At 45.1% G+C, this 25,334-nt stretch overlaps 1 protein-coding gene across 2 annotated transcripts in view; it reads right to left on the bottom strand.

The window, feature by feature from the left end:
- The window catches only part of LOC121002879 (calcium/calmodulin-dependent 3',5'-cyclic nucleotide phosphodiesterase 1C-like), a 786,737-nt gene that overhangs the window by 49,162 nt on the left and 712,241 nt on the right, over positions 1-25,334 (bottom strand). The window lies entirely within an intron of this gene.

Below are 25,334 nucleotides of genomic sequence, written 5' to 3'. Positions count from 1 at the left end.
CGACTTGCAGATCCTATTCTGATCTTTCGTATGTCTGCCTCAACATTTTTGTAAAAGGTAGACATTTCTACACTGATTTCATTTCTCGGAAATAGAGTAGACTTATTTTTCAGTAGAGGTTTGTCTGATTGATCTCTGTTATCAGTCCTTGTTATTGGGTTCTTTAGGAAGTGTTTTTTTAAACATAAGTTTCTTATATACTTTTAAAAACCCTATGTAGACAGAAAATTTGTCCAATTTCTCAGTAGGTGCAAATTTCAGGCCTTTCTCTAATAAACAGATTTGTGAGTGAGTTGGATTCATAGAACTCAAATTAATTATCATTGTGTCTTTTTGTGTTGTTATTGGTGTCTCCTGTGCTGTCTTGTTCTTCCTGTGACTTCTTCGTGTCTTCTTCGTGTCTTTTTGGACCTACTATGTGTTCGTGTTGGTAATGTTGACGGGGCCTGTGTTTCCTTAAAGGATAAGTGTCCTGATCCCTTTCTTGAACCATGTGGTGGGGACAATTTTCTAATGTTTGTGCCGGGTAGTGGTGTTTGTGTCTCAAGTTGTATTGGTGTGTAGGTGACTCTCGATTGTAAATGGGGGGCGTGCGTTCTTTGTGTCTCATCTGCTGGGGTGTGATCTAAAAAATGCTGATTAGATAATTGGTCATATCGATTATTCACTGGAACAGTATAGTGACTTTGTAGGACCTCTTCTTCCATTTCCCTATTTGGGGGGGGGGATTCTCTCTGGGTTTATTCGAATTCCCTTGAGTCTCTTCTATCTGAGGTTTTTTTTTGGGAGTTTGTATATTTTCTCCCTTTCCTGTTTATTATATCATTTTCAATTCGATCTAAACCCTTGCATAGTCTCTCCTGCCAATTTTCAAATTCTTCATTCTTAGGGAATTTGTCTATTAGTTCTTTCAATTTTAATATCTTATTGTTTAAAACTTCCAGCATTTCTATACGTCTTTTGATAATTAATTTAGTCAGTGACACTGAACGTGCAAATAATAGCGCATTCCACTCTTCCTCAAACTTGTCACTGAGTAAATCATAGGCTGGGTTTTTTTGTAATAAGAGACCCTTCGGTATTCTATTACTGTCCACATATTGTTGTAGGGACCTAATTTCCCAATGCTGTTTAAGCTGTTTTTGTAAAAGGCTTTCTAGTTCACGAAAGATTTCAGTCATATCTCTATTAACCGGTTCTACATTCTTCATATCATTAAAATCATAAGTTTCGGCTCTAATTTTTTAGTTTCTAGATGATGCCAAATGTCCATATTACCGTAAAGAGGAGCTCACACGAATGGGTGATTGGAATGTACTAAGCAAACAATAGGACGGTGGCTCACTCTAAACGGAGATGTGGAACAGGTGGGAAATATGGTGGAAACAGGTGGGAAATATGAGGGACACCCACCCTCAGAAAGGTAAATAGGTAAAACTAGAATAATGGGCGAGCACACTACATTTGTATCATAGAGTGCATAAAATTTTAATTAAATCCAATAAATCGACACGTGTATAAACAGCCTCACACCATCTATATTATTCTATATTATATTATTCTAGCGACATTATTTAAGCTATATACCACCTATAGAGATTCTTTTTTATAGAAGTAGCCCACTATATTGGAAGGCAATCCTATGGTCAGGTGCTCCAACTGTGGACTCTTCTCTTCTTTTTATTTATATATATATATATATATATATATATATACATTACATTATCCGTTTATAGCATTTTACTGTTTTTATCAGATTAAGTCTCATCTTAACTTTTTAAAAATTTGGTATGTACTACAAAGACTCAATTACATATATAGCATTATGAAATAAGTGAATTTATAAAAATATAACCTTAATAATGGATAACTCCGATACGCAATGCATATTACAAATTCTGTTCACATAGACTTGTTCAGATTGACAGAAGGAAGAAGTGAAGCAAAAAAACGCACGAGTACTAAAAAAACGCATAGGAACTGCATGCATAAAAAAACACACATATAAGAAACGCATGCTGATTTCTGAGATGAGGAATCCTGGGACCTGTATCTGGCGCTTCAAATTTAATAACTCAATAATTTTTAAGCGCAATCTATATGAGAATTCGTCTTTAAACAGCTATATGTATAATGACAGGAGTAATTAGTAAATTTATAAAATGTAACTTTAATATTGGATAATTCCCATATGCTATCTATATTACCAACTCTGTTCGCACAGACCTGTTTAGATTGATAGAAGGAATAAGTGAAGTAAAAAAACGCATGAATATTATAATAACGCTTAGGAACCGCATGTATAAAAAATTGCATGTAAGAAAAGCATGCTGATTCTTTAAAGGAGGGAACCCAGGGACCTATATCCGAATAATCTTGAAGTGTAATCTATGTGATAAATTGTGTTTAAATAGACATATGTATAACGATGGGAGCAACAAGTGAAAAACCGCAAAAGCGAAAAACCGAAAAAGTATTCAAATAGATGCCTACATTCCAGAAGAAAAATCCAGTGATCCATATTTTGGTGCTATTCAAGATATAAAAGGTGGAGGCTCACAGGTGATGTGACACCACTGATGAAGGGAAGGAGCGTTCCCGAAACGCGTATGGGCCGGATCACACACCTGTAACTAAAAGCACCTCCACGTCCACAAGCATGGCCATGCTGTGAAATTGAATCGAAGGACTTTTCCAATAACTAGAAATATATTGGCGATTCACTGTATCCTCTCCTCTGTGCCGGACGAAATCCCGTTGGGAAATCCCGTGAGACTTCGGGTAAGTCAGCTGCAGCTGAACGTAGTCAGACGCCGGCAGTGTCCCGCGCTGCCCGACTCACACTGAAACAGACCGTCCACCACGAGGGAGGTAAGAAGCTTCCATATACAAGCTGCTATATTTACAGTGATTACGGGACTTTGCAACACGATTCAACAAACGGGTGTATAAAATCAGCACCCAAGGTTTAGGGAATATACAAGAGACTGAAATAGGTGATCTCTATACCTTCTATTTACACTGCTCAAAAAAATAAAGGGAACACAAAAATAACACATCCTAGATCTGAATTAATTAAATATTCTTCTGAAATACTTTGTTCTTTACATAGTTGAATGTGCTGACAACAAAATCACACAAAAATAAAAAAATGGAAATCAAATTTTTCAACCCATGGAGGTCTGGATTTGGAGTCACACTCAAAATTAAAGTGGAAAAACACACTACAGGCTGATCCATACTTTGATGTAATGTCCTTAAAACAAGTCAAAATGAGGCTCAGTAGTGTGTGGCCTCCACGTGCCTGTATGACCTCCCTACAACGCCTGTGCATGCTCCTGATGAGGTGGCGGACGGTCTCCTGAGGGATCTCCTCCCAGACCTGGACTAAAGCATCTGCCAACTCCTGGACAGTCTGTGGTGCAACGTGACGTTGGTGGATAGAGCGAGACATAATGTCCCAGATGTGCTCAATTGGATTCAGGTCTGGGGAACAGGCGGGCCAGTCCATAGCATCAATGCCTTCGTCTTGCAGGAACTGCTGAAACACTCCAGCCACATGAGGTCTAGCATTGTCTTGCATTAGGAGGAACCCAGGGCCAACCGCACCAGCATATGGTCTCACAAGGGGTCTGAGGATCTCATCTCGGTACCTAATGGCAGTCAGGCTACCTCTGGCGAGCACATAGAGGGCTGTGTGGCCCTCCAAAGAAATGCCACCCCACACCATTACTGACCCAATGCCAAACCGGTCATGCTGGAGGATGTTGCAGGCAGCAGAACGTTCTCCACGGCGTCTCAAGACTCTGTCACGTCTGTCACATGTGCTCAGTGTGAACCTGCTTTCATCTGTGAAGAGCACAGGGCGCCAGTGGCGAATTTGCCAATCTTGGTGTTCTCTGGCAAATGCCAAACGTCCTGCACGGTGTTGGGCTGTAAGCACAATCCCCACCTGTGGACGTCAGGCCCTCATATCACCCTCATGGAGTCTGTTTATGACCGTTTGAGCAGACACATGCACATTTGTGGCCTGCTGGAGGTCATTTTGCAGGGCTCTGGCAGTGCTCCTCCTGTTCCTCCTTGCACAAAGGCGGAGGTAGCGGTCCTGCTGCTGGGTTGCTGCCCTCCTACGGCCTCCACCACGTCTCCTGATGTACTGGCCTGTCTCCTGGTAGCGCCTCCATGCTCTGGACACTCCGCTGACAGACACAGCAAACCTTCTTGCCACAGCTCGCATTGATGTGCCATCCTGGATAAGCTGCACTACCTGAGCCACTTGTGTGGGTTGTAGACTCCGTCTGACGCTACCACTAGAGTGAAAGCACCGCCAGCATTCAAAAGTGACCAAAACATCAGCCAGGAAGCATGGAAACTGAGAAGTGGTCTGTGATCACCACCTGCAGAACCACTCCTTTATTGGGGGTGTCTTGCTAATTGCCTATAATTTCCACCTGTTGTCTATTCCATTTGCACAACAGCATGTGAAATTGATTGTCACTCAGTGTTGCTTCCTAAGTGGACAGTTTGATTTCACAGAAGTGTGATTGACTTGGAGTTACATTGTGTTGTTTAAGTGTTCCCTTTATTTTTTTGAGCAGTGTATATTGGAGCTATCACCAGCATACATCTGTGCAATAGACCTGTGATTGGAGATCTCCTGGACAGGAGAATTCAAGATATCTCACTAAATTAGCGGACTTCCACATGATACTTATAGGTATATGACAATCTGGTCCAACACCAGCAATTGGACTTTAGCACACTGTGCAAACCATCCCATTCACCTGCGGTATTTATAAGTGTATTATTCCAAGTACACAAGTTTTATGATATTTTATTGTATTTTATTAGTGTATGACTTGATTTTATGTTTATACACGTGTCGATTTATTGGATTTAATTAAAATTTTATGCACTCTATGATACAAATGTAGTGTGCTCGCCCATTATTCTAGATTCTACATATGGCCATCTTCTCCTCCTCTGGCGGCTTAACAAAAAACTGCCACACCGCCGAATAGGTGATTTTACCCCCAACACTATGCACTGACTGACTGCTACCGCCGCTGCCTCTGTGAACCAGTGCACCGCCACTTCCCGGGCAGGTAGGCTCCTGAAAAGCTGGTAGTCTACCCCAGGCACGTTTGGCTACCGACCTCCCACTACTGCCACCCTGCTAACTCCCGGCGATGCTAGTGACTTGCTGGCTCCACCATCAGAGGGTGTGAAAACGTGATGAAGTAGGTTTACTATCTCGCTCCTCCTTCCGACCGTTCTATCCCACCGCACTATGCAAGCTACAAACCTCTCTATCTGAACTGCAGGAAGCCCCCACCTCTGGGCCCTTTGCGATTTGCTGGACCAGACTCTCTGCGGATACTCTGCATTTGTCCGCCTTGTCTGGAAATGTCTGCTTACTGTCTCGCTCGAAGACAGGGTGGTCACCCTCCTTCTGATGTTTCGGTCTCCACTGCTTCCTGCCGCCCCACTCCTTGGATCTTTGGTGTCGGCTGGGACCTGGTTACAGTTTTGAAGTTTGAAGTATCGAATATATGTCGCTTCGTGTCCTCCTCTGCTTCCATGTTTGACCCCTCCTCCCCCATGCCCTGTGTAATCATTTTCTTGATCTTCTCGCTTCGTCTATTGATTTATAGGGAATGTGGGACAGAAGGTTAAAATTTCTAAATTTTGTAAAGTGTTGCTTAACACATGATTTAATAATACACGTTCTCTGGGACAAAAGGCTTGGCAAATTGATTGTCCGGGAATTTCCCTCGAAGATTGGGATAATCAGTTGACGAATTTAGGTTTAGTTTCTTATAATTTTAATCACGTTTTGGTTCAATTTAATATTTTGCACCGAATCTATATCATACCTTTATGGCTTAATAAATGTGGTTTAAGGGATACTTCTAATTGTCCACAATGTGATTTATCTGGGGTGGATCACTTGCATATGCTTTGGTCATGTATAGAGTTGAAACAATATTGGGGGCAAATTATAATTTTATTATCGGGGAATCGAAAGTTGAGATTCCCTTTTACGGTGGAATTTTGGGAACTGAGTGACCTCACCAAGGTAAAATGTCCAAAATATAAAAGGATTCTTTTGATTAAAATAATGCTCTTGGCGAGACTTTTGATTGATAGGGTTTGGCTTTCTCAAAATACTCTAAGTATTACTTAATGGTTGACCTGGTTAATAAGATTAAGAGATATTGTCAAGGGGAGCCGGCGGCGCGCTCTTCATTCGCAGCGCCGCCGGCATCCCGCTCATACAGCAGAGCAAGGACGCGGTCGACGTCCTCCTCAGCGTGGCCGTCCCCTAGACAACGAGCAGCAGGGGATCTGAGCGCCTATGTTAATGAATCGGCGCTCAGCTGTGTTATGAGTAGTGTTGAGCGCGAATATTCTAATATTGAATTTTTTTTGCGAATATCGGCACTTCGCTAATTCGCGAATATTTCGAATATAGTGATATAAATTCGATATTTCGAATATTCTTTTTTTTTTTTTTATTGTTATAATATTTTTCTTTCCCACTTCCCTAAAGTTGTTCTTACCTGTCCTTTGGATTCCTGGCTTCCTGGCTGCTCCAGTCAGTGCCCGTTGCCGCTTCTGCCGACTTCCGTGCTCATGGAGCGTCCCCATCACCATAAGAACGTCTCCATATACTAGAATGTACTGTCGGATTTGAGAATTACGTGAAAAATCGCAATTCGATTATTTGAAGTTATAATAATCGAATTTCGATTTTAACTTAGCACTGCTATATTTAATTCTAGCCTAATATGGAATATAGCAGTGCTAAGTTAAAATCGAAATTCGATTATTATAACTTGAATTAATCGAATTGCGATTTCAACTTGGACCTGGTTTACTATGGTTGGCTTGGTAGAATTAGCGAATATGACGAATGTATTCGTCATATTCCACAAAATTTTTTAGAATCAAAAAAGAACTAATTTCAGTATGAAGGGCCCTCACAGTCAAGGTTACTTCAGGAGTACAAAATTCCACAGTTCCGCCCACCAATGGAGTAGAGTCAATGGCAATAATATGGACAGGGTTAGAGACAACATGGGTACCCCAATGGAAAGTGCAAAATTATAGTCAATAAAATTAGAAGCAGACCCCGAGTCAATAAATGCCTTCCCTGAACCTTTACAAAAACCCGATAACAAGAATAATGACGAATATTCGATTTCGACGAATATAAAACGAAATCGAATATGGCACCTGCTGCTCATCACTAGTTATGAGCAATCAGAGTCACGTGACACTGGCCACTTCACGTGATTCACCTGTGGGGGTTGCCTGTGATTGGTCTTGCTACCCTCACCAGCATTTTGTATTGCGCCTTTCTGTGTGTGTTTGGACCTCGGCTCTGTTTTTGACCTCGACCTTGTGACCTCCCTGGAATTGACGTGACCTCTTGGCTTCTGACTCAGGATTGTGTTTTGAGCTGGTTATTGTATTGCACCATGTGTACCTGCGTGACCTCCTGGCTTTGACCTTGGCTTTCCTGACTCTGTTACTGTACTTCTTTATCTTCTTAGGCCCCTGCACGTGTCTAAGCAAGGGACTGTCGCAAAGTTGTACGGCGTTGGTTAGGACGGGCCTGTGCAAGTAAGCAGGGACAGAGGTGGGGTGGAATTTAGGGCTGCACTTATCCCTACCCACTGTCATGACAGAATCACAGGCCTTACCTATACCATGGACCCTATGCGAGTCCTCCTGGATCAGGTACATAGTCTCACACATATGGTGCAGGATTTTGCGGAGAAGCTACAGCAGCAAGAATTGCATCAGGCCCCACCTGTAGCGGCCTCTTTCGCTCAAAATATTGAACCCTGTGTTAAACTGCCTGACTGTTTTTTCAGGGATCATATGTTTTATGACATTTAAGGAAAGTTGTAAGTTGTTTTTTCATTTACGCCCTCATTCCTGAGGTTCCGAACAGCAAAGAGTAGGAATAATTATCTCTTTGTTGCAGGGGGACCCACAATGGGCCTATTCTCTCCACACGGACTCCCCTTGTCTAGCTTCCGTGGAATCATTTTTTCAGGCCTTGGGGGTACTTTATGATGAACTCGACAAGTCGACTGTGGAAGAATCTCAATTGAAGGCTCTCACTCAGGGAGACAGATCGATGGAGGAATACTGCACTCAGTTCCGGGAGTGGTGTGTTTCCTCTGGTTGGAATGAGCCAGCGCTTTAGTGTCAGTTTAGGTCAGGGCTCTCTGAAAACCTTAAGGATATATTGGTCAGCTATCCCTGCCCTGACACTTAGAGCAGACTATGACTCTGGCTGTTAGGCTGGACTGACGTATTAGGGAAAGACAACGAGAACATCTGACCTTTCCACAGGTGGTGGTCAAACCAGACTCCTTACCCATGGGAGTCAAGGTAGGGAATTATCTTGAAGAACCCATGCAGCTCGGAATGACTAGAAGGGATCAGAGACATCTAAGGGGTGCCTGCTTTTATTGCGGAGAATCTAACCACTGGGTACGACAATGCCGTAAGACTCCTCTCTCCCAAAGATCATCACGGCCGGACATCTTGAAGGTTAAGGTACTCCCAGAAGTGGGTAATAAGAAAGTATTAGTACCGGTGATTATTTCTTTGGGTTTTTGTAAAGGTTCAGGGAAGGCATTTATTGACTCGGGGTCTGCTTCTAATTTTATTGACTATAATTTTGCACTTTCCATTGGGGTACCCATGTTGTCTCTAACCCTGTCCATATTATTGCCATTGACTCTACTCCTTTGGTGGGCGGAACTGTGGAATTTTGTACTCCTGAAGTAACCTTGACTGTGAGGGCCCTTCATACTAAAATTTCTTCTTTTTTGATTGTAAAAAATTTACCTGTGGAGGTAGTTTTGGGCATGCCTTGTCTTCAGATTCATAACCCAGTCATTAACTGGTCCACGGGTGAATTAGAGAAATGGGGACTAAAATTTAATTCATACTGTCTACCTGCTATTGAAGCTGGAATCACTACTGAGTCAAAAACTCTTCCCCCATACATCAGTGACTTTGCTGATGTTTTTTCCATGTCCGATGCTGAGTTTCTTCCCCCTCATAGACCAAACGATTGTACCATAGATCTTATTCCGGGATCCAAATACCCTAAGGGTCGAATTTATAATTTGTCCAGTCCTGAACGACAATCTATGAGGGATTATTTGAAAGAAAGTTTGCAAAAAGGTCATATTAGACCCTCAGTTACTCCTATGGGGGCAGGATTTTTCTTTGTTGAAAAAAAAGATGGGGGATTGAGACCTTGTATTGATTACACAGAGTTAAACAAAATTACTATTAAAAATCAGTATTCTTTGCAGTTGATTCCTGACCTGTTCAATTAAGTTCTTGTGGCTCACTGGTTTACCAAACTCGATCTCAGGGGGGCCTATAATCCAAAAGTGATATAAAACTGCCAGCATTACCTTATAGCAGCCCCCAGTCTGTTATTGATCATGTGTGTGAGCCAGAAATTCCATAATCCATACCTGAGAAAAACGTTTTTTTAATCTCCATAAGCGCTCTGTTTCCTGTGAGCTTGAAATCAAGGGGGCAGCGACCTCCTTGCTTCAAATCAAGCAAAGCCCGCCTCTTACCCGTCCCCTCTTGACTGTGATTTACATATTTTCTATTCCTTTAGATCGTGCAAGTCTGGCGCCTGTGCAGTGAGCCTCTTGTGACTGCACGATCCCGTCTCGGGCTCCCGCAGTCAGCCAGGGATAATTTTCTCACTGCGCATGCGCCAGCTAGATTCGGCGTGAGCGCTCGCGCCGGCAAGGTATATTCACAGCGCGAGCTTGATCACTGGCTGCTGGAGCAGGAGAACTCGAGCCAGTGATCACGCTCGCGCTGTGAATACACATCGCCGGAGCGAGCGCTCACGCTGATTATTGCCGGCGCACGCGTGCACACGTCGAATCTAGCCGGCGCATGCGCAGTGAGAAAATTATGCCCAGCTTACTGCAGGATCGCGAGACGGGATTGTGCAGTCACAAGGGGCGCACTGCGCAGGCGCCAGACTTGCGCGGTCCAAAGGAATAGAAAATATGTAAATCACAGTCAAGAGGGGACGGGTTAGAGGTGGGCTTTGCTTGATTTGAAGCCACTGCTGAAGGAGGCCGCTGCACCCTTGACTTCAAGCTTACAGAAAACAGAGAGCTCATGGAGATTAAAAAAACTTTTTTCTCAAGTATGGATTATCGAATTTCTGGCTCACACACATGATCAATAACAGACTGTGGAGATGCATTAAGGTAATCCTGGCAGTTTTATATCACTTTTGGAGGTGACAGGTTCCCTTTATGGAGGGGGATGAGTGAAAAACGGCCTTTAATACCCCTGAGGGCCATTATGAATATTTAGTGATGCCATTTGGTCTAAGTAATGCCTCGGCGGTTTTCCAAAATGTTGTCAATGATATTTTTTGACAATTTATTGGGAAATTCATGATTGTGTATTTGGATGATATTTTTATTTATTCACCTGACTGGGATTCTCAAATTAACCATATTAGACAGGTACTGGAGGTTCTTTGTGAAAACCAACTATTTGCTAAAGATGAAAAGTGTATCTTTGGGGTACAGGAAATTTTGTTTTTGGGATATATTCTCACACCCCAATCCTTTAAGATGGATCCAGGGGAGGTGTGGGCTCTTCTGGAATGGGTAAGACATTCCTCCCTTAAAGCATTACAACGCTTTTTGGGTTTTTCTAATTATTATCGAAAATGTATAAAAAAAAAAATTGTGATAGCCAAACCTCTCACCGACCTAACCAGAAAGGGGGCGGATCTAGTGAATTGGTCACCAGAGGCCATTACAGCTATCAAAACACTCAAGAGGTATTTTGTTAATGCCCGAATATTGGTGCAACCAGACCAAGAGAGGCCTCTCGTAAGTTCTCTTCCACTGAGAGAAATTATGATATTGGAAACCAAGAGTTACTTGCTATTGAATGGGCCTTTGAAGAATGGCATCATTTTTTGGAGGGGGCTCAACATCGTATTACTGTTCTTACGGATCATAAGAATCTATTGTTTTTGGAATCTGCTAAACGTTTTAATCCCAGACAGGCTAGGTGGGCATTATTCTTTACACATTTTAACTTTTGTATTACTTTTAGGCCAGGAACTAAAAATCTCAAGGCAGATGCCCTATCCTGGAGTTTTTGTGCTTTTCAACCTCCTGATACTCCACCAGAACCTATATTACCAGCAGGTGTCATTGTTTCTTCGGTCTCCTCCGACCTGACGACCGAAATAACTGCGGGACAACACATGGCTCCGGTACAATCCCCTGCTGATAAATTATTTGTCCCCAGTCATTTACATCTCTAACTGTTGGGTGGGTGCCATAATTCTGTGTTTAGTGGACATCCGGGTATTAATGCCACCAAGGAACTTGTTTTACTAGGTTTTACTAGTGGCCCACTTTGTCACGAGATGTCCACTCATATGTATCCTGGATTGTGTCCTGGATTTTATCACCGACCTGCCGGTTTCTGAGAGTCGGTGGTATGGGTGGTTGTTTACAGATTTAGTAAGATGGTGCATTTTATTTCTCTATCAAATCTCCCCAATGCTAAGACCTTGGCTCCCTGTTTGTAGATCATGTGGTACACTTACACGGGATTCCAGAGAATGTGGTTTCAGAAAGAGGCATTCACTTCGTCTCAAGGTTTTGGAGGGATTTTTGTCATAAGTTTAATATCTCTTTGTCTTTTTCTTCGGCGTTTCATCCTGAAACCAACGGTAAAACTGAACGTTTGAATCAATCTCTAGAACAATATTTGAGGTGTTATGTCGCCGAACCATCGGTGGGTGGAATACTTGTCTGTGGAGGAATTCGCCATTAACAATCAGGTGAATTCATCTACTGGTATGTCTCCTTTCTTTTGCAATCTTGGTTTCTATCCGCGATTTAGTTCAGTTTCGTCGTCCTCCTCGCAGGTTCCTGAAGCTGATGTAGAGCAGCCAATGAACAAGCGCTTAATTCGTATGCCCTTAGAAGCCATCACAGCCATGGTCTAGTTTAAAAAAAACACACATTTTTTGCAATACTCTACATGTGGGGCCTTTGCTGCATTTGTCACAGTGAAATAAAAGCATGAAATACTGCAATTATATTCTGGTTTAAAAAAATACCCTACATCTGATGCCTTTGCTGCATTTGTCACAGTGGAATACAAGCGTTAGATAGTGCTGTTATATTCTGGTATTAAAAAAACACACATTTTGGGCAAGATTATAAATTTGCGGCCTTTGCTGCATTTCTGACAGTCCAATACATGTGTTAGATACTGCTGTTACATTCTTCTTTTAAAAAAAACACCCATTTTGGGCAAGATAATACATTTGCGGCCTTTGTTGCATTTGTGACAGTCAAATACAAACTTTAAATACTGCTGTTATATTCTGGGTTTAAAAAAACACCAATTATTTGCAAGACCCTACACAGTCAAATTCAACCAGTCAATACTGCAGTTACATTGTTGGTTGACAAATCAACATTTTTTGTGACCATGAAATCATTGTATAAAATTTGCCTGTCACAGTGTTTTGTGACCTCAAGAAATGTTTCCTCTTTATGACACCGGCACTGCCTTACTCTCAGTTAACTTAATTGTTGACTATTGGAGGTTACATTGTCGCCTTACAAAAACCATCTGTTAGTTTGGTGGGTAAAGGCAAAGAATGAGGAGAGCGTCAAATAAGGGACGTGGCCCCGGTCGTGGTGCTGCTGGTGGAGCTCCTGTTGCAGGGAGAGGACGTGGTAGATCGGTGCCAGCTACACGCACAAGTGAAACACCTTCCTCAGATGCGAGTAGGCGACAGAACCTTCACCGTTATTTGGTAGGGCCGAATGGTGAGGCCAGAATAAGTACAGACGATAGTAGATTGGGTGGCTGACAGTGCCTCCAGCTCCTTCACATTGTCTCCCACCCAGTCTCCTGATGAAAGATCAGAGTTGACACCTGCAGCCCATGTCCATCAGTTTTTCACCTCACTCCCTTGCAAATCAGCCAAGCAGTCTAAGCCCCAAGTCATGGAGCAGTCTCTTCTGCTTTTTGATGACTCTGCTAGCAGGGTTTCCCAGGGCCATCCACATAGCCCTGCCCCAGAAGTGGAAGGGATTGGGTGCACCGATGCCCAACCACTTTTGTTTCAGGATGAGTACATGGGAGGACCACCGCAACTCGTCTCGGATGATGACGAAACACAGGTGCCAACTGCTGTGGCTTTCTGCAGTGTGCAGACTGACAAGGAGGGCAGGGGTGAAGACTGGGTGAAAGATGATGTGGAGGACGATAAGGTCCTGGACCCCACATGGAATCAAGGTCATGCGAGTGACCTGTGTAGTTCAGAGGAAGAGGCATTGGTCGCACAGAGCCACCAGCACAGCAGAAGAGGGAGCAGGGTGCAAAAAAGGAGCGGCAGTCCCCTAGAAAGTACGCCTGCTAATGCCCGCCGCAGCAAGGGACTGAGCACATCAAAGCCAGCTCCAAGGAGTTCCCTGGCGTGGCAGTTCTTCAGACAATGTGCTGACGACAAGACACGAGAGGTTTGCATGCTGTGCAATCAGAGCCTGAAGCGAGGCATAAACGTTCTCAACCTGAGCACAACCTGCATGACCAGGCATCTAAGTGCAAAGCACGAGCTGCAGAGGAGTAGACACTTAAAAAACGAAGAAAGGTCTCTGGCTCCTCCTGCTTAGTCTTCTGCCGCAGTCTCGTCCTCTTCATCCACCTCTGGAGTGACAGTCTCACCTGCCGGCTGCCACCCCACAATTTAGAGGATCTGCCAGCAACGCCACCACCTGGGTCACTAAGTATCTCCACAATGTCCCATGGAAGCTTTCAACTCTCTATCTCCCAAACACTGGAGCAAAAGAGGAAGTACCCCCCTACCCACCCGCGATCCCTGGCTCTGAATGCCAGCATTTCAAAATTACTGGCCTTTGAAATGCTGTCATTCCGTCTGGTGGAGACGGAGAGTTTTAAAAGCCTTATGGCGGTGGCTGTCCTACAGTACATAGTGTCCAGCCGCCACTACTTTTCCAGGAGAGCCATCCCTTCCCTGCACAACCAAGTGGGGGACAAAATCAGGTGTGCACTGTGTAACACCATCTGTGGCAAGGTCCACCTAACTACGGATACGTGGACCAGTAAGCATGGTCAGGGACATTATATATCCCTAACAGCACACTGGGTAAATGCAGTGGCCGCTGGGCCTGAGTTGGATAGCAGTTTGGCGCATGTGCTTCCACCACCGAGGATTGCAGGGTGCTTCAGTTTGCCTCCTGTTGCTTCCTCCTCCTACACCGCTACCTCATTCTCTACCGCCTCCTGATCCAGTCAGCGTAACACTTTCCCCAACAACTTCAGCACAGCCAGGGGTAAACGACAGCAGGCAGTTTTAAAAGTTATGTGTTTGGGGGACAAACCCCACACCACGCAGGAGCTGTGGACAGGCATGGAACAACAGACCGATAAGTGGTTGGTGACAGTGAGCCTCAAGCGCGGCCTGGTGGTGTGCGAAAACGGGCGAAATCTCGTAGCAGCTCTGAGACTAGCCGGTTTGACGCACATCCCTTGCCTGGCGCATGTGCTGAATTTGGTGGTGCAGAGGTTCTTAAAAATTACCCCGATATGTCAGAGCTGCTGCAGAAAGTGCAGGCCGTCTGTGTGCGCTTTCGGCGTTCTCACCCTGCTGCTCGCCTGTCAGCGCTGCAGCGTAACTTCGGTCTTCCCGCTCACCGCCTCATATGCGACGTTCCCACAAGGTGGAACTCCACCTTGCACATGCTGGCCAGACTGTGCGAGCAGCAGCAGGCGATAGTGGAGTTTCAGCTGCAGCACGCACGGGTGAATCGCTCTGAGGAACAGCACCACTTCACCACGAATGACTGGGCCTCCATGCGAGACCTGTGTGCCTTGTTGCGCTGTTTCGAGTACTCCACCAACATGACCAGTGCCGACGATGCCGTTCTCAGCGTTACTATCCCACTTCTATGCCTCCTTGAAAAAATGCTTTGAGCGATGATGGAAGAGGATGTGGCACAGGAGGAGGAGGAGGAGGAAGAGGGATCATTTTATAGGGTATCAGGCCAGTCATTCACAAATGGCTCCGAGGGTGGGTTTCTGCAGCCACAAACGCCAGGTACACAATTGTCCAGCCAGGGCACAGTTCTGGATGATGATGAGGTGAAGGATGAGGAGGAGGAGAAGGAGGAGGAGGAACCATGTTCACAGCAGGGTGGCACCCAAACCAGCTCACGACCATCACTGGTGCGTGGCTGGGGGAATATAGAGGACACAAACGATACACCTCCCACAGAGGACAGCTTTTTGCTGCCTCTGGGCAGCCTGGCACATATGAGCGATTACATGCTGCAGTGTCTCCGCAACAACTGCCGAGTTGCCCACATTCTAATTTGTGCTGATTACTGGATGGCCACGCTGCTGGATCCCTGTTACAAGGACAATGTACTGTCCTTAAATCTGTCACTGGAGCGTGATCATAAAATTTGCGAGTACAAGCGCATGCTGGTAGACGCGCTGCTGGTGGCATTCCCACCTGACAGCGGGGGCACAGTGGAAGCACAAGACGAAGGCAGAGGACGAGGAAGAGGTCGCCAACGCAGTTGGGGCACCACCAGCACCTCAGAAGCATGGGTGTAGGAACCCCAAAAAATCTGGGGGGACAGCATTTTTGCTAGCCGGGTATATTCTTATTCAGTAAACTGCGAGTTGTTTATATCGTTAAATTTTAAGTGTGTGTGTGTGTGTGTGTGTGTGAACCCCCCCCCCCCCCACACACACACACTTACAGTTCTGAAGACTCAGGGGTGCTGGCTGGCTTGGCCGGGCAGAAGGAGTGTGGGAGACTGTGAGGCCTTTTTCTCCAAGCTGCTACGGATCAGTGCTCTGGGCAGCTGGGCTCCAGGCTGGAAGTGGGCACAATAAGAAAAAAATATTTTTCATTACACCTCAGGTCAGACCACCAATCAGACCCCCAATGTTAATCAGACCTCAGCTAACAGCCCCAATAAGATCCCCAATGTTAATAAGACCTCAGATCACACCTCAGCTCAGACCCCAATATGAATGATCCCCAATCAGACCTCAGATAAGAGCCCCAGTGCCTCTCATCAGCCCCCCAGTGCCTCTCATCAGCCCCCCAGTGCCTCTCATCAGCCAGTAATAACAGCCCCCCCATCATGTGCCAGTAATAACAGCCCCCCAATCATGTGCCAGTAATAACAGCCCCCTCAATCATGTGCCAGTAATAACAGCCCCCCCCAATCATGTGCCAGTAATAACAGACCCCCCAATCATGTGCCAGTAATAACAGACCCCCCAATCATGTGCCAGTAATAACAGCCCCCACAATCATGTGCCAGTAATAACAGCCCCCCCAATCAGGTGCCAGTAATAACAGCCACCCCAATCATGTGCCAGTAATAACAGCCCCCCCAATCATGTGCCAGTAATAACAGCCCCCCCATCATGTGCCAGTAATAACAGCCCCCCCAATCATGTGCCAGTAATAACGCCCCCCCAATCATGTGCCAGTTATAGCCCCCCCAATCAAGTGCCAGTAATAGCCCCCCCAATCAAGTGCCAGTAATAGCCCCCCCAATCAAGTGCCAGTAATAGCCCCCCGCAATCAAGTGCCAGTAATAGCCCCCCCAATCAAGTGCCAGTAATAGCCCCCTCAATCAAGTGCCAGTAATAGCCCCCCCATCAAGTGCCAGTAATAGCCCCCCAATCAAGTGCCAGTAATAGCCCCCCTAATCAAGTGCCAGTAATAGCCCCCCAATCAAGTGCCAGTAATAGCCCCCTCAATCAAGTGCCAGTAATAGCCCCCCAATCAAGTGCCAGTAATAGCCCCCCCCCAATCATGTGCCAGTAAAACAAAGTATTGTATATATTTTAAAAAAAAAATTAACACTTATACTTACCTCTTTGGAGCGATGCGATGCCGGCCTCTTCCGGCCTGTCACTGTGTCCCGACTCCAGCGCTGTACGGCTCAGGCGGCGCGATGACGTCATCGCGCCGCCTATGCCGGCCTCTGATAGGCTTCCGGCCTAGTAGTGCCGGCAGCCTATCAGAGAAACAGGAAAGGGACACACCTCCCTACCCTGCTCCTCCGCAGCCTTCTGTTTGTATCGCTGTCCTGAGGACGGCGATACAAACAGATCACTATGGAGATGAGCGCTTCGCTTCCACAATGGAAGCGCTTATCTAAGTGCCTGCCCCGCCGCCGCCGCACACATTGCCCCGCTGCCGCTTGGGGGGATTTGACCATACCTGTCCCCCCCACATTATTTCCTGGGGGGGATCCGTCCTCCCTGTCCCCCCCTGCTTCCTACGCCCATGCTCAGAAGGCAGGGTTAGCATGGCCGAAATGTGGGAAAGCTTTGTCAGCACGCCACAACAACTAGCACCACGAGCTGATATGAAACGTCTCAGCAGGAGGCAGCATTTCAGCAACATGGTGGAGCAGTATGTGTGCACACGCCTACACGTACTGAATGATGGGTCTGCCCCCTTCAACTTCTGGGTCTCCAAATTGGGCACATGGCCTGAGCTTGCCCTTTACGCCCTGGAGGTGCTGGCCTGCCCTGCAGCAAGTGTATTGTCTGAACGTGTATTTAGCACGGCAGGGGGCGTTATCACAGACAAGCGCAGCCGCCTGCTCACAGCCAATCTGGACAAGCTCCAGATTTAGGGTATTGCTATTTTGGCAATTGTATTTCACCCCTCAATAAAATAGCAAGCACAGCCAAGCCCCTGATGTAGGATATAGCAAAAAAAAAAACACACTATTGATGGTTAAATGGACTTGGTGGCAGCTTGTGCTGATGCACCACAAGACACAAAATGGCCGCCAATCACCCCAGAAAAAAGTGACAGAAGAATGCTCTGGGCAGCCTAAAAACAGTGAGCAATTAACTAGCAGAAGTTGAATGATTAACAGCTGTAGATCGATCACTTCATTAAGTGTTTTTGCTGAGTAAATCCCTGCCTAATCTCGCCCTAACAGCAGCTGCATCCTCTCCCTACACTGATCAGAGAAGAGTGACGTGCGGCGCTACGTGACCCAAGCTTAAATAGAGGCTGGGTCACATGCTGCACTGGCCAATCACAGCCATGCCAATAGTAGGCATGGCTGTGATGGGCTCCTGGGGCAAGTAGTATGACGCTTGTTGATTGGCTGCTTTGCAGCCTTTCAAAAAGCGCCAAGAAAGCGCCGAACCCCGAACCCGAACTTTTACGTAAATTTTCGGGTTCGGGTCCGTGTCACTATACAGTTCGGGTTCGCTCATCCCTAATTATGTTCTATATTGTGGGTTTTTCATGCAACCCTGGCTCCATAGAAGGGAATGGGGCTTGCATGAAAAATAGAAGGCACCCTGATGCAATGTGTTTTTCATTGATGGTAACTAGTAGATTGTTTTTTTTCACGCACGTGAAAAATGCATGCAATCCAGATAAAATCCATATGGAAAAGACACACTGAACACAATCACAGACAAAACTAATTTGAAGTTGCGTGCAAAAAAATATATCAGGTTTTCCCGGAACAGATCCTGATACAATCTGTATCGCTTGTGTGAAAGGAAAATGTTTCCACTATGAAATATGTGAGTCACTGAGCAAATTCAGGATAGCCTTGCATTAAAGTTTTATGTTACAAACCACAATCTGCCTCTAAAGTGTATCTACTGTACTGCAAAATATGGCTGTAGTCCTTGAAGACCAGGTAAGAAATTGGGTTAGCCACTCACATCCTCAACTCCCGAGGATACTCAAATAATTTTGGTTAATTTACCCTGCAAGGAAAAAAATTTGTTAAATTCTAAGAAAATTCATTTTTTCACCCTGAAAAAAAAAATGAGAAGAATAATACTGACATGGTACATTACATAATACTGGCTGGTTCTGATACAGCAGAGGAATCTGAAAAATAATTCTGTTTGCCACTGCATTACCTTCACTCCTGACGATATATAGACATTTCGCCACCGACGGCTATAATATAATGTACCTTTATAAAGAATACAGGTAGCATTTATGTGGACAAAAGACTCATGACTATATTATGGATCTGTGTATTATACATCTCTAATACGGCATCCATAGACTGTTATTGGCTTATACTCTAAACCTCTGTGTGAATCTGATATTAGACTAAGCACCATATGGAAGTGGCACCATACAGTGGTACACAAGGTGTCTACAGGTTTGTAATACAGACTCATAGGGATTTTGTGTGCTGCTATATAGGGTACAGGCTTGCTATGTTCACATGTGCCCAACTGGTAAAAAGAGTTGTGCTGCTATATAGGGTACAGGCTTGCTATGTTCACATGTGCCCAACTGGTAAAAAGAGTTCCACAAAAATCCCATATGTAATGGAACAGATAAACTCTCCAGATTCAGCCCATCAGGATACTGCCGTTCACCGCTGGCGCCCTTTGACTATAATGAGGACTGGTGGGGATCCGGCCATTCCCAGCATTTATGCAGATATTCGGCGGGACAAAAACTGTTACGCGCAACGATATATGTCTGGTTGAATGTGTTATACAGTAGAGTGATAAAGTGTTATACAGCCTTTGTTATGTGCGCATGCGCCAGGAGAGGGAGCTGGAATCTGTCACCACCAAATCAATTTGTGTGGTCAGCTCTAGCACCCATCTCTATCAGTCAAGATAGTGATAGGTGCTAAAGCTGACCACACACATTATACTTTAGTCGGCCAAACACACTAAGAACAGTAGGCATGGCCGACACATGTGTGTGGGAAGCGTCCGACTCTCCCCAACAAAGGGAGACAAGGATTGGACAAAATTAATATTTTCATCCAATCCTTTTGTTTTCCGGGGTGATAAGTTAACATCAGAACTGTCTGGCAGCTGCTTTCTCGGCTCTCCCCATAAATTACAGATATATGAATGGCCAGGCCAAACGATTACTGTATGTGTATGGGGAAGCCGGGAGTAATAGCTGTTGGCCAAATGTTGAATGTGTGCTACTGAATTGTATAACCAGCTTTTGTGATGGACATGACTTTGGCAGAAGCGTTGTCTGGAGCAGTGGATAAGGTCATGTGATCTGAGTTTGAAACTTCTGATACAGACATTGCAGGTAAATTCTGAAAAGAACATTAGAAAGTTAAAGCTGTGGGCAAAAGTGGGTTTAATGACCTTGTTATTTTTTTCCTAGACAGCTCCTATAAAGGCTTCTACATCCAGAAATGTACAAACAAGCAGGTCCTCCAAATTTGCAGTTTTTCTAGCCGTAGACAACCAAAACAGCTTGTGAGTTTGGTAGCTACTTACTGTACGTTTTAGCAGAGGGCTAAAGGAAAATGTACACAGAAGGTGATCATAAGTATTTCTGGTGTAGTAACAAATGATATAACATCAATATAACTGGTGGTCTAGTGTAGTGACGGGGCTAATTTCACCACTTTTTGTGATCTAGGTTAGTGGGATATAGGGTCCATTCACACGTCTGCAAAATGGTTCCGCATCCGTTCTGCAATTTTGCGGAACGGGTGCGGACCCATTCATTTTCAATGGGGCTGCAAAAGATGCGGACAGCACACCATTTGCACAAAGCGGCTCGAGATTACGGCGCTCTAGCTTTGTGACGTCGGGAAGCAAGGAGGAGATTCGGAGTATGCGGGGCGGTGCTGGGCTTCTTCACAGTGGGCGTGGCTGAGCTCCGGAAACGTTAGTAACAGCTCCTTGAGCTTCTTACTTGCCTCATTTACTTCTTACTTGCCACAATAAAAGCACAGAGAGCTATGGGGACTGGATACTGTGGATGTGCTAGCGGCGATCTAGCAGCCCATGTCCTCAGCTCTACACCCAAAATCCAGGTGACAGGTTCCCTTTAAGCTGTAAATATGCAGATGTGACTGCAGTTAACTTCCATACCTTCTCATAGCGATCATCAAGGGACAGTAACCCCAAGTATACGGGTGGCAAGCACCACTCACTGATCATCAAAAGCACAGCCAATTGCACTACTTTCAAGTGGTGAAAGAAGGCTCCTCAGATATCGTGCACATACTGTTCATTGTTACTTGACACTCCTTGACTCCAAAGCAAAATCTGCAACAAGGCCCTCCAACTATCATATGGTAATACTATTTCCTATTATGGGGCAAAAGGACCTTTTGTGTCCATTCAGGTACCAGGATATGAGTGTACCTCACAACCTCTGCACTGCATTAAGTTACACTTCAAAGTTAGACATGTAATTTCACATCTGAGTGATCCTCTGGACAACAGCATTTGCTGGGAGTAGGAATGATGTTAATTACATTAGACTGTGTTGGAGGAGACTGAAGGGAGTGTTGTTATGTGCATGGTTCTGTATGCTGGAGGGTGCTGAAGGCAGGGGAGTGTTGTTATTTACATGGGACTGTATGTTAAAGGGGGCCAGAGAGAGGGTGTCATGGTATTTACATTGAACTGTATGCTGGAGGGAGGGGATGTTATTTAAGTGGGCCTGTATGTTGGAGGGGCTGGGGTATTATAATTTCTGGGGGCAGTACATAGAGGATTATAACTACTGGGGGCACTGCCATGTGCATTATAAATACTGGGGGCACTACAGGGGAATCATTATAACAGTAGGGGACATTTATAAATACTGCGGGTACTGGAGAGGGGTATTATAAATCATGGGAGTACTCCAGGTTGCATTATGACTACAGGGGGCACTATAAATATTGGGGGCACTACAGGGGGCATCATTACTGGGGCTACTACAGGGAACATTATAAATACTGCAGGTATTATAGGGGGATTTATTACTACTGAGGGTGCTATAGGAGTGCCTTATAGATCAGCCTTATTTCTATTGAAGGCACTATAGGGGGCCTTATTACTGCTGACGGTGCTAAAGGGAGCCTTATTGCCACTGGGGCACTATATGGGGCCTTATTTCTACTGGGAGCTCTGTATGACTATTATTACTACTGTGGGTACTGTGGGGCATTATTGTAGTGTCCCACTACGTAAGGGTGGGCACTACACAAGGGTCAATTGGGTCACGTTGTTCTCCACCTCTTGTGGAACATGGTCATGGTATTTTATATTGCATTGTAATGTATAATTTAATGTTATCTCCTGTGTACCAGGCCTGTTAGGGGTGTAGTTCCTCCTCCTAGGCAGTAGAGGGAGCTAGGGAACCCCCTAGTATATATAGTCAGGTCCAGTCCAGAGAGAGGGTGTGTAGTCAGAAGCCAGTGTGCACTTTAACCAGAAGATAGCTGGGGAGCAGCTTCTGACATGCAGCTAGATAGCCCAGGCTCCTAGCTTGCTTCCAGGAGAAGAGGTTCCCTCCTGAAGATAACTAGCACCTTATCAAGTACAGAGCAGAGCCACTTTTATCCAGCCAAATAGAAAGCTGAAGGGCAGAAGGATATTTAAAGCAAGAAGATATATACCAAAGGAAGTTTTCCCTACCCAAGGATAAAGCCAGCAATAGGGCATACGGGCCTTGGTGAAAGCCAGACAGGATCTGAGGAAAGTACAGCCTGATCTGTAAGTGTTATACCCTCTGAGTATCTTGCAAAGACTTTGCCTGCCGTTTGTATCAAGCCTGCCTGTATTCAACATTATGCATATGGAACTAACTGAGGACTGTATATAGTTGAACTGTTCAGTAAAAAAGAAGTTCTGTTTCACTGCAACTTTGTGTACCTCAATTCTTCCTACAATAAATCAGTGTGCCACCGTTACCGGCACTGGCGTCACAAACTTTAAGGGATCTTGCCACAGGCACACTAAACCTACAACACCCAGACTAAACCTACAACCTACCACCTGGCCTAGTCCCTATACACAGAGAGTGCCCCAGAGGAGCCATGTGCCAGCCTCTCCATCACTGCTGTACGCCTGCCCAGGGTATATAAAAAACTGTGAGTACAAAGAACAACCCGAGGTGTGTTAACTACCCCTGTGACCTCACATTCGCTCACCCTGCAGGACTGGCGCACTGCATTATTATTATTGGGCACAATATGGACGGATCTTCTAATAATGGAGGTATATCACTGTTGAGGGGACTGTAGGGGGCACTTATTACTAATGCAGCACTCTAGGAGCAATTTAGTATTGGGACTTTTAGGAGCAATATTACTATGCAAAACTATCTGCATGGTACTATTATTTCTTCAGGATAGTGTTTGGAAGCACAGTGGGCACCACTTTGGGGGTAGCAGCAAGATAGCACTGTTTGGACAACAGGTTGAGCAGAATGATAGAAAAGTGAGGAACCTAAGATGTCTGTGTGGTAAACTCTACAGAGATGAGACATGGCTGATATGAGTCATCATGGTGGTCTGTTCCAAATGGAGAAGATGAGGAAAGAGAATAACTACATCATAGGAGGAGACATGGTACACTGTCATTAACAAGCCATCCGTGAGCAGACATTTGCAAAGACTGCTAAGCAGGCTCCTAATTTATTAAGAGGTGTACACTTCTTAATAAATTAGGTGCATTTTACTCCAGTGGGCTTCTAAGTAACACTGGCATAGGAAATGTAATTTTTTTTTAACGGGTGGCTTACACTTGTGTGCATGCATATGGGGGAATTGTGAGGGATAGCTGGCGGCCTAGGGTGCGTTTGTGCATCAGCTAGCTAAATTGTATGGACATAAATAGGAGGAAAGTGCCTGAGCTCTATATACAGCACTGGCTGGAGGTGTTATGCTGTATCCTGTGAGGGGGTGTGGGTGTTATACCATATACTGTATGAGACTGGGGGTGCTATACCATATACTATGAGGGGCTGGGGGTGTTAAATGCTGTATAGGGCTGGGAATGTTTTACTATATACTGTGTGTGGCTAGAGACACGTGGTACTGGTCTGGGTGGTGAAATTAGAGCTTAACACTAAAGTGTTGGATGTTGTGCTGTGACTAGAGATGAGCGAATTTCAGGTTATGAAATTCGTTCACACTTCGTTTACTGGTAAAAGGTGAATTGTGTTATGGATTCCGTTACCACGGACCATAACGCAATTCTATGACAGAATGCATAACGGAATGCCTTTAGAGGCATTAGAGTGTCTCTAGCCACACTCAATATACTGTAGATAAGTGCCATGTGCCAAGTTCCTTCTGTGCTATTAATGGAACAAGCTCACACAAGAGAAAAAATGCAAATACAGGGGCTCTAGGCACAAGAGAAGGAACTTACTACAGAGCAGCATGCCGCAACCCGGCAACCATGGCCATCATACTGAGGAGATTGCCTTCCGGCAGCCACCTGACCACCCCAATAAGCAGCAAGTCAGGAGGCCGGATTGTTACACAAGCCCCAAGGGGTGGGATGGGGGGTCTCATCTCATCACTCCACTTGAGCACATCCTTCTCCTTCACATTATGGTACATGTTCAGGTGGGGCCTTGATGCCGCACTTGTGCAGACTTGGACAGAAAATATTACCGGCAATTATAATTGCCAGTTAGAAAAAGTACCGGCTTTCTCAACAAAACACTGGCTAGGCTGGTGGAATACAAGATGAAGAAGAGAGACAGAAGCATCACCCCACCTCCTCTTACCCACTGTTTTACAGTAGACATATTTTGGAGACTAAGGCTACTTTCACACTGGCGTTTTTGCTGGATCCGTCATGGATCATCAAAAACACTTCCGTTTTGATAATACAACCATCTGCATCCGTCATGAATGGATCCGGTTGTATTATCTCTGAAATAGCCATAACGGATCCGTCATGAACTCCATTGAAAGTCAATGGGGGATGGATCAGTTTTCTATCTTGTCTGAGAAAACGTATCTGTCTCCATTGACTTACATTGTGAGTCATGACGTATCCGTCTTGCTCCGCACCACATCGCGGACAGAAAAACGCTGCTTGCAGTGTTATTCTGTCCATGATGGAGACGCAACCAAACGGATCGGAATGCATTCTGGTGCACAACGTTTCGTTCAGTTCAGTTTTGTTTCCATTGACAATGAATGGGGACAAAACTGAAGCGTTTTCCTCAGCTATTGAGATCCTATGACGGATCTCAATAGTGGAAAGGCCAAAAGCTAGTGTGAAAGTAGCCTAAGGTATCTGAGGTAGCAGATTTAAAGGAGTTGTCTGACTTCAGCAAATGGCATTTTTCATGTAGGGAAAGTTAATACCAGGCACTTACTAATGTATTGCGATTGTCCATATTGCCTCCTTTGCTGGCTAGATTCATTTTTCCGTCACATTATACACTGCTCGTTTCCAGTGGTTACGACCTCTCTGTAATCCAGCAGCGG

Source organism: Bufo bufo, chromosome 5 (genome assembly GCF_905171765.1).
Source record: "Bufo bufo chromosome 5, aBufBuf1.1, whole genome shotgun sequence".
Classification (NCBI taxonomy): domain Eukaryota; kingdom Metazoa; phylum Chordata; class Amphibia; order Anura; family Bufonidae; genus Bufo; species Bufo bufo.
This window is presented reverse-complemented; position numbering and strand designations above follow the sequence as displayed.